This window comes from Aegilops tauschii, chromosome 4 (genome assembly GCF_002575655.3).
Source record: "Aegilops tauschii subsp. strangulata cultivar AL8/78 chromosome 4, Aet v6.0, whole genome shotgun sequence".
Classification (NCBI taxonomy): domain Eukaryota; kingdom Viridiplantae; phylum Streptophyta; class Magnoliopsida; order Poales; family Poaceae; genus Aegilops; species Aegilops tauschii.
Window position 1 is genome coordinate 472,179,254 of NC_053038.3, and position 9,945 is coordinate 472,189,198.

At 39.2% G+C, this 9,945-nt stretch overlaps 1 long non-coding RNA gene across 2 annotated transcripts; it reads left to right on the forward strand.

Annotated features, from left to right (window-relative positions):
* The first annotated feature begins 3,106 nt into the window (after positions 1-3,106).
* LOC123493798 (uncharacterized) lies at positions 3,107-5,982 on the forward strand. Of its 2 annotated transcripts, XR_006663050.2 has the most exons (3): positions 3,168-3,627; positions 4,569-5,324; positions 5,721-5,982. It is a non-coding gene; the product is annotated as an uncharacterized lncRNA (long non-coding RNA). The 2 variants fall into 2 exon arrangements; XR_006663049.2 differs by having other exon boundaries at positions 3,107-5,324.
* Positions 5,983-9,945: the final 3,963 nt, after the last annotated feature.

Here is a 9,945-nt window from a genome sequence, read left to right on the forward strand (position 1 = left end):
ATACTAACAAAGCAATCATGTCTTCTCAAAATAACATGGCCAAAGAAAGTTATCCCTACAAAATCATATAGTCTGGCTATGCTCTATCTTCATCACACAAAATATTTAAATCATGCACAACCCCGATGACAAGCCAAGCAATTGTTTCATACTTTTGATGTTCTCAAACTTTTTCAATCTTCACGCAATACATGAGCGTGAGCCATGGACATAGCACTATGGGTGGAATAGAATGGTGGTTGTGGAGAAGACAAAAAGGAGAAGATAGTCTCACATCAACTAGGCATATCAACGGGCTATGGAGATGCCCATTAATAGATATCAATGTGAGTGAGTAGGGATTGCCATGCAACGAATGCACTAGAGCTATAAGTATATGAAAGCTCAAAAAGAAACTAAGTGGGTGTGCATCCAACTCGCTTGCTCACGAAGACCTAGGGCATTTTGAGGAAGCCCATCATTGGAATATACAAGCCAAGTTCTATTATGTAAAATTCCCACTAGTATATGAAAGTGACAACATAGGAGACTCTCTATCATGAAGATCATGGTGCTACTTTGAAGCACAAGTGTGGTAAAAGGATAGTAGCATTGTCCCTTCTCTCTTTTTCTCTCATTTTTTCTAGGCCTTCTCTCTTTTTTGGCCTCTTTTTTTTAGTCCGGAGTCTCATCCCGACTTGTGGGGGAATCATAGTCTCCATCATCCTTTCCTTGCTGGGACAATGCTCTAATAATGATGATCATCACACTTTTATTTACTTACAACTCAAGAATTACAACTCGATACTTAGAACAAAATATGACTCTATGTGAATGCCTCCGGCGGTGTACCGGGATATGCAATGACTCATGAGTGACATGTATGAAAGAATTATGAATGGTGGCTTTGCCACGAAATATGATGTCAACTACATGATCATGCAAAGCAATATGACAATGATGAAACGTGTCATAATAAACGGAACGGTGGAAATTTGCATGGCAATATATCTCGGAATGGCCATGGAAATGCCATAATAGGTAGGTATGGTGGATGTTTTGAGGATGGTATATGGTGGGTGTATGGTACCAGCGAAATTTGCGCGGCACAAGAGAGGCTAGCAATGGTGGAAGGGTGAGAGTGCGTATAATCCATGGACTCAACATTAGTTATAAAGAACTCACATACTTATTGCAAAAATCTATTAGTTATCAAAACAAAGTACTACGCGCATGCTCCTAGGGGGATAGATTGGTAGGAAAAGACCATCGCTCGTCCCCGACCACCACTCATAAGGAAGGCAATCAATAAATAAACCATGCTCTGACTTCATCACATAACGGTTCACCATACGTGCATGCTACGGGAATCACAAACTTTAACACAAGTATCTCTCAAATTCATAACTACTCCACTAGCATGACTCTAATATCACCATCTTCATATCTCAAAACAATCATAAAGAATCAAACTTCTCATAGTATTCAATGCACTTATATGAAAGTTTTTATTATATCCCTCTTGGATGCCCATCATATTAGGACTAAATTCATAACCAAAGCAAATTACCACGCTGTTCTAAAGACTCTCAAAATAATATAAGTGAAGCATGAGAGTTCATATATTTCTTTAAAATAAATCCACCTCGTGCTCTAAAAGATATAAGTGAAGCACTAGAGCAAACAACAAACTACTTCAAAAGATATAAGTGAAGATCAATGAGTAGTCGAATAATTATGTAACTATGTGAAGACTCTCTAACATTTAAGAATTTAAGATCTTGGTATTTTATTCAAACAGCAAGCAAAACAAAAATAAAATAAAATGACGCTCCAAGCAAAACACATATCATGTGGTGAATAAAAATATAGCTCCAAGTAAAGTTACCGATGAACGAAGACGAAAGAGGGGATGCCATCCGGGGCATCCCCAAGCTTAGGCTCTTGGTTATCCTTGAATATTACCTTGGGGTGCCTTGGGCATCCCCAAGCTTAGACTCTTGCCGCTCCTTATTCCATAGTCCATCGAATCTTTACCCAAAACTTGAAAACTTCACAACACAAAACTTATCAGAAAACTCGTAAGCTCCGTTAGTATAAGAAAATAAAACCACCACTTAGGTACTGTTGTGAACTCATCTTTATTTATATTGGTGTAATATCTACTGTATTCCAACTTCTCTATGGTTCATACCCTCCGATACTACTCATAGATTCATCAAAATAAGCAAACAACACATAGAAAACAGAATCTGTCAAAAACAGAACAGCCTGTAGTAATCTGTATCAAACGTATACTTCTGGAATTCCAAAAATTCTAAAATAAATTTGTGGACCTGAGGAATTTGTCTAGTAATCATCTGCAAGAAGAATCAATTAAATAACACTCTCCAGTAAAAAGTTTTAGCTAATCTCGTGAGCGCTAAAGTTTCTATTTTTTACAGCAAGATCATAAAGACTTCACCCAAGTCTTCCCAAAGGTTCTACTTGGCACAAACACTAATTAAAACATAAAACCACATCTAACCAGAGGCTAAATAGATTATTTGTTCCTAAACAGAACCAAAAAGCAAGAAACTAAAATAAAATTGGGTTGCCTCCCTACAAGCGCTAACGTTTAACGCCCCTAGCTAGGCATGATGATTTCAATGATGCTAACATAAAAGATAGGAATTGAAACATAAAGAGAGCATCATGAAGAATATGACTAGCACATTTAAGTCTAACCCTCTTCCTATGCATAGGGATTTTGTGAGCAAACAACTTATGGGAACAATAATCAACTAGCATAGGAAGGCAAAACAAGCATAACTTTAAAACTTTAAGCACATAGAAAGGAAACTTGATACACTACACCACAACACCTAATTAGGGGCAGTTAACTGCCGGGAGAAATACCCGATCAAGGGCAAATGAACTGCCGGGAATTGAATAACTGCCGGTAGAAGTACTTACAGGCAGAGAAACTGCCGGGAGAAGTTAACAAACGAGGGCACCCAAAACTGCCGGCAACGATGTCCACTTGGCAGATCATCCTATCTGCCGGCCCAACTAAACCGCGGCCTGTTGTCTGCCGGGAGCTTGTATGCTTAGCGTAACCAAAGTAGTTGGGCCATTTCTCAAAAAAAAAAACAACTGGGCCAAGCGCGCTCGCGCGGGACAAAGGGTGCGCGAGATGGAAATATTCACAAGGTTCCTTTGGTCGTCGGCTTGAGCCCCACCAGTTCTTCCCCAAATCTTGCAAAACCTAACCCTCAACCCCGACCACGCCGCCGCCGCCACCACCAACCACTCTACCGCAGCGCCGGCTTCCTCCCCAAACACAGTCGCCGCCGACCGCCTAGTCGTCGCCGAGCACCCTTCGCCGCTTCGTCCCCATCCCCCGCGCACCCAGCGCCTGCTTCCTCCCGAGGAATGCCGCCGACCGCCCTCCATCCCCACCACAACAGCGACCTCCTCCACAGGTTTCCTCCGCCGAGCAGGCCTCCTCCTCCTCAAGCTTTCTCCCCCGAGCAGGGCCTCCTCCTCCACGAGCATCCTTCCCCGAGCACTAAGTTGGGCTGCCTCCTGGTTCCCTCACCCGAGCAGCGGACCTTCCTGTACGGCCCCTCTCCCGAGAAGCTCCACCTCCTCTACATCCTCCCCAAGGTGCAGCGCCGCCTCCTTGCTCACCGAGAGCACTTGGCTCATGAGATTTCAATCTTTGCAAACTTTTGTTCCTTTTTTCTTCTGAGCAGTAACTAGAACGACTTCAGAAAGTGTTTGAGTTTATATGTCACTACAGTTCTGAAGATAACGACTAGCTTTGTCATCTGATAGCCCAAGTTTTGCTTATGGTGAAGAGATCTTCCATTGCAGCAAATGGATGCTCCAACTACATAATAAATCAGTGAATCCCAGTAGGTGTACTACATGCAAGCTTCCGGAAATTAGGTTTCAAGGTCGTGCTGCAAATATAGCTAGAGAACTTATTTCTGTCTATTTTTTCTGCACATGTAGACTGAAAGTGAAGTAACGCTTCTACAGTTTAATAGTTTTAATTAACTAGTGAATGTGTTATTTTTATGAAAATAGATATATGGGGTTTGATCTGGAATTTTCTTCTGTAATTTTCTATTGCCAGTTTGCCACTGCTCCCAGTCATGTGATTCAGGAATTTAATTATCAGTAGTTGTCTATCATAGTAGAAATCCCTTCAAGTGTTGCAACCTTTATAATTGATTTGAAAAACATTTGCCTAATAATTTACTCCCTCCGTCCCATAATGTAAGACATATTTCGACACTACACTAGTGTTAAAAAATGTCTTACATTATGGGACGGAGGGAGTATTTTTCTAGAGTAAAATGAGAGCAATTGGGTTTTGTACTGAAATAATATTCCCTAATTTTCATTTGATGCTTTCACTGAAATAATATTTTGGATTGTTTCTTTTGTGATCAGTGTGCATCTTGTTTGTCCTCTCCACCAAGCAGTGTCGACTACTCCATACAAGCACATAAGCTTATGCTCTTATGAAGTTATGATTATATATTTACCAATGACTATTATGGTTGATAACTTTAAAGTCTTTGCTTCTATATATGCAGCTGAGAATGACTTATAAGTTCATGGCAAAAGCAGCAACATGAGTACGCAACCACAAGCAAGCTGAGGGGGTAATAATCTTGGTAGTCAAGTCTTAGATTCAGTATTTTGCTTTTTGGATACATGAACATTGAAACTTATTTAGCATTTCATTTCTTATATGCTTCATGCAAATAAAACTGCAGTAAACATATGAGCCGAGATTTTGCTCGGCATGTGTATGTATGCATGCCCTAAATTTGCTTAGCATTTTTATGCATACAACTATTGGAAGCTTTTACATGTCCTGGAACTGACCTTTTGCATGCCATGTGTTTTCTGAAGCTGAGTCTTTTGTTATTGGCTAGTACTTGAAACAGAGTCGCAGGCCTCCTGCCATATAACCATTTATGAAGTGCATACGTGATGCCTTATCTTGTATTCCTACACATAGTCCAGTATTTTTTTTCATGTGTAAAAAGTGGTTGATCTGGCATTACACTGTTAAGTATTTTGTACACATCAGGAATCTTGTTGTAGATACACACTGAGCTGAAAATGTTGCTAGCAGAAATAGGTTTTCTGTTAGCTACGCATCTGGTTTAAAACATGGTATGACTACTTGCTTTGGAATAGTAACGCCTTGATATTATCTTATCCTATCTCATGTATATTTTAGTTATTTCTAGACAAAGCTTTAGGAACCGAGTTCACTACAACTCGAAGTCTTGTGCATGGAGGAGAATTTAGATATTTGCGCATTCTGTACTAGTCAAAAGGTATGTGTAGATATTCTGCTCATTCTAGTTCATGCTGCTACTTTATTAAGGTCTTCTTTTATGAGCCTCTACCTTGTGCAAATAATATGATTATTTAGCAGCCTGGTTTCATAGCTTTGAATCTCATGTGAATAAACTATATGTCTAGGTGTTTGCTGTTCTTTGCTTAACTAGATATCGAAGTATAGACAACAAGCTCATGTACAAGATGGCAATTATGATGGTTATTTAGTTTATTTCATTGATTCTCAGCATATTAATTGATTGTAACGTTCTACCTTTATTTAATAAGAAGATGTAAAAGAAACAACAAGTAATCTCCTTTTTTTGTGCTACAATATACATAGTTTACCAAGCTTATTAACTTATAGCAGATCTACCATCTTCTCCTTTCAGGTTGGCATCACGGTTGGAAGATCTCTGTGCTACTCTCTACACGATGTTTCTTCTACATGATAGCACTTGACGTCTACATGATAGCACTTGAAGTCTACATGATGTTTCTTGTATTCATAGTTCAAACCATTTGTTTAGCTTAGTTTGAACAAAAACTATTATTGTCTTGCATGTAAATAATGTTTACTAATGTAGCTGGATGCTACTGAATGCATGTACGAAAGTCAAAATACTAAAGTGTTAGTCATTAAGTGTTTGAGAACTGCTGTTGAATCTTGAGTGAATTCCTGTATGAATAGAAATCAAAAGAAATATAAATGCTACCAAATTCCTGTATGAATAGAAATCGAAAGCAACATATACACTACCAGGATCAGGAAAATTGTCGGGGTAAGTAAAAAAGAAGGGTAGACTATCTGTGGGGAAAACCAGTGTAACTGCTGGGAGATCTATATCTGCCAGGAGATCTATTTCCCGGCAGCCGTTCTCGTGGCAGTTCTATCTGCCGGGAGAATGGCTGTCCCGGCAGTTTATCTGCCGTCTTAGGGGCCTTCTCCCGGCAGATTGCATGCCGTTGCATCCGTGTTGTGGTGTAGTGATATTATTGCAATTCCTACAAGCATATGTTCCTCCCTCATAATAATTTTCAGTAGCATCATGAATAAATTCAACAATATAACCAGCACCTAAAGCATTCTTTTCATGATCTACAAGCATAGAAATTTCATTACTCTCCACATAAGCAAAATTCTTCTCATGAATAATAGTGGGAGCAAACTCAACAAAATAATTATCATCTGAGGCATAATCCAATTGAAAACTAAAATCATGATGACAAGTTTCATGGTTATCATTATTCTTAATAGCATACAAGTCATCACAATAATCATCATAGATAGCAACTTTGTTCTCATAGTCAATTGGAACCTCTTCCGAAATAGTGGATTCATCACTAAATAAAGTCATGACCTCTCCAAATCCACTTTCATAATTATCACAATAATATTCAACATCCTTCAAAATAGTGGGATCATTACTTCCTAAAGTTGACACTCTTCCAAACCCACTTTTATCAATATAATCATCATAAATAGGAGGCATGCTATCATCATAATAAATTTGCTCATCAAAACTTGGGGGACAAACCATATCGTCTTCATCAAACATAGCATCCCCAAGCTTGTGGCTTTGCATATCATTAGCATCATGGGTATTCAAAGAATTCATACTAACAACATTGCAATCATGCTCATCATTCACATATTTTATGCCAAGCATTCTATGTAATTCTTCTTCTAGCATTTGAGCACAATTTTCCTTTCCATCATTCTCACGAAAGATATTAAAAAGATGAAGCGTATGAGACAAACTCAATTCCATTTTTTTGTAGTTTTCTTTTATAAACTAAACTAGTGATAAAACAAGAAACTAAAAGATTCGATTGCAAGATCTAAAGATATACCTTCAAGCACTCACCTCCCCGGCAACGGCGCCAGAAAAGAGCTTGATGCCTACTACACAACCTTCTTCTTGTAGACGTTGTTGGGCCTCCAAGTGCAGAGGATTGTAGGACAGTAGCAAATTTCCCTCAAGTGGATGACCTAAGGTTTATCAATTCGTGGGAGGCGTAGGATGAAGATGGTCTCTCTCAAACAACCCTGCAACCAAATAACGAAGAGTCTCTTGTGTCCCCAACACACCCAATACAATGGTAAATTGTATAGGTGCACTAGTTCGGCGAAGAGATGGTGATACAAGTGCAATATGGATGATAGATATGAGTATTTGTAATCTGAAAATATAAAAACAGCAAGGTAGTAAGCGATAAAAGTGAGCGTAAATGGTATTGCAATGCTAGGAAACAAAGCCTAGGGTTCATACTTTCACTAGTGCAAGTTCTCTCAACAATAATAACATAATTGGATCATATAACTATGCCTCAACATGCAACAAAGAGTCACTCCAAAGTCACTAATAGCGGAAAACAAACGAAGAGATTTTGGTAGGGTACGAAACCACCTCAAAGTTATCCTTTCTGGTCGATCTATTCAAGAGTCCGTAGTAAAATAACATGAAGCTATTCTTTCCGTTCAATCTATCATAGAGTTCGTACTAGAATAACACCTTAAGACACAAATCAACCAAAACCCTAATGTCACCTAGATACTCCAATGTCACCTCAAGTATCCGTGGGTATGATTATACGATATGCCTCACACAATCTCAGATTCATCTATTCAACCGACACAAAAGTACTTCAAAGAGTGCCCCAAAGTTTCTACCGGAGAGTCAAGACGAAAACGTGTGCCAACCCCTATGCATAAGTTCATTGAACCCGCAAGTTGATCACCAAAACATACATCAAGTAGATCACGTGAATATCCCATTGTCACCACAGATAAGCACGACAAGACATACATCAAGTGTTCTCAAATCCTTAAAGACTCAATCCGATAAGATAACTTCAAAGGGAAAACTCAATCCATTACAAGAGAGTAGAGGGGGAGAAACATCATAAGATCCAACTATAATAGCAAAGCTCGCGATACATCAAGATCGTGCCAAATCAAGAACATGAGAGAGAGAGAGAGATCAAACACATAGCTACTCGTACATACCCTCAGCCCCGAGGGTGAACTACTCCCTCCTCGTCATGGAGAGCGCCGAGATGATGAAGATGGGCACCGGTGAGGGATCCCCCCTCCGGCAGGGTGACGGAACAGGGTCCCGATTGGTTTTTGGTGGCTACAGAGGCTTGCGGCAGCGGAACTCCCGATCTATTCTGTTCCCCGATGTTTTTAGGGTATATGGACATATATAGGCGAAAGAAGTCGGTCAAGGGAGCCACGAGGGGCCCACAAGGGTGGGGGGCGCGCCCAGGGGCTCTGGGTTAATAGGTTATTCCCAAAAATAATATAAAAGTGTTTAATAAAGCCCATAAACATCCAAAACAGATAATATAATAGCATGGAACAATAAAATTATAGATACGTTGGAGACGTATCGTGGGCGCGCCCTGGACCCTTTTGGCCAGGTGCTTGCTCCCCTTGCTGTGTTATCAGTGCCAGATATTCACAAATATTCCAGAAAAAAATCATATTTTAATTTCGGGGCATTTGGAGAACTTTTATTTTCGGGGTATTTTTTATTGCACGGATAAATCAGAAAACTGATAGAATATACTGTTTTTGCTTTATTTAATCTAAATAACAGAAAGTAAAAGGAGGGTACAGAAGGTTGTGCCTTCTAACTTCATCCATCTCATGCTAATCAAAAGGAATCCACTAACAAGATTGATCAAGTCTTGTTAACAAACTCATTCCGAATAACATGGAACCGGAGAAATTTCGAATAACACTATGTTACCTCAACGGGGATATGCACGCCCCCAACAATAAGAATATCATATCTCTTTTTGACGGTAGGAAGAGGAAATTCAAAACCTCCAATAGTAATAGTTGAAATTTTTCCAATAGAATTGATACTGTGGACTTGAGGTTGCTTCCTCGGAAAGTTTACCGTATGCTCATTACCATTAACATGAAAAGTGACATTGCCTTTGTTGCAATCAATAACAGCCCCTGCAGTATTCAAAAAGGGTCTTCGAAGAATAATAGACATACTATCGTCCTCGGGAACAAGAATAACAAAGTCTGTTAAAATAGTAACGTTTGCAACCACAACAGGCACATCCTCACAAATACCAACAGGTATAGCAGTTGATTTATCGGCCATTTGCAAAGATATTTTAGTAGGTGTCAACTTATTCAAATCAACTATACGATATAAAGAGAGAGGCATAACACTAACACCGGCTCCAACATCACATAAGGCAGTTCTAACATAGTTTCTTTTAATGGAGCATGGTATAATTGGTACTCCTGGATCTCCAAGTTTCTTAGGTATTCCACCCTTAAAAGTATAATTATCAATCATGGTGGAAATTTCAGCTTCTGGTATCTTTCTTTTATTTGTAACATATCCTTCATATACTTGGCATAAGGATTCATTTTAATCATATCAGTAAAATGCATACGCAAAAAGATAGGTCTAATCATTTCAGCAAAGCGCTCAAAATCATCATCATCCTTTTTCTTGGATGGTTTGGGAGGAAAAGGCATGGGTTTCTGAACCCATGGTTCTCTTTCTTTACCATGCTTCCTAGCAACAAAGTCTCTCTTATCGTAATGTTGATTCTTTGATTGTGGGTTATCAAGATCGACAG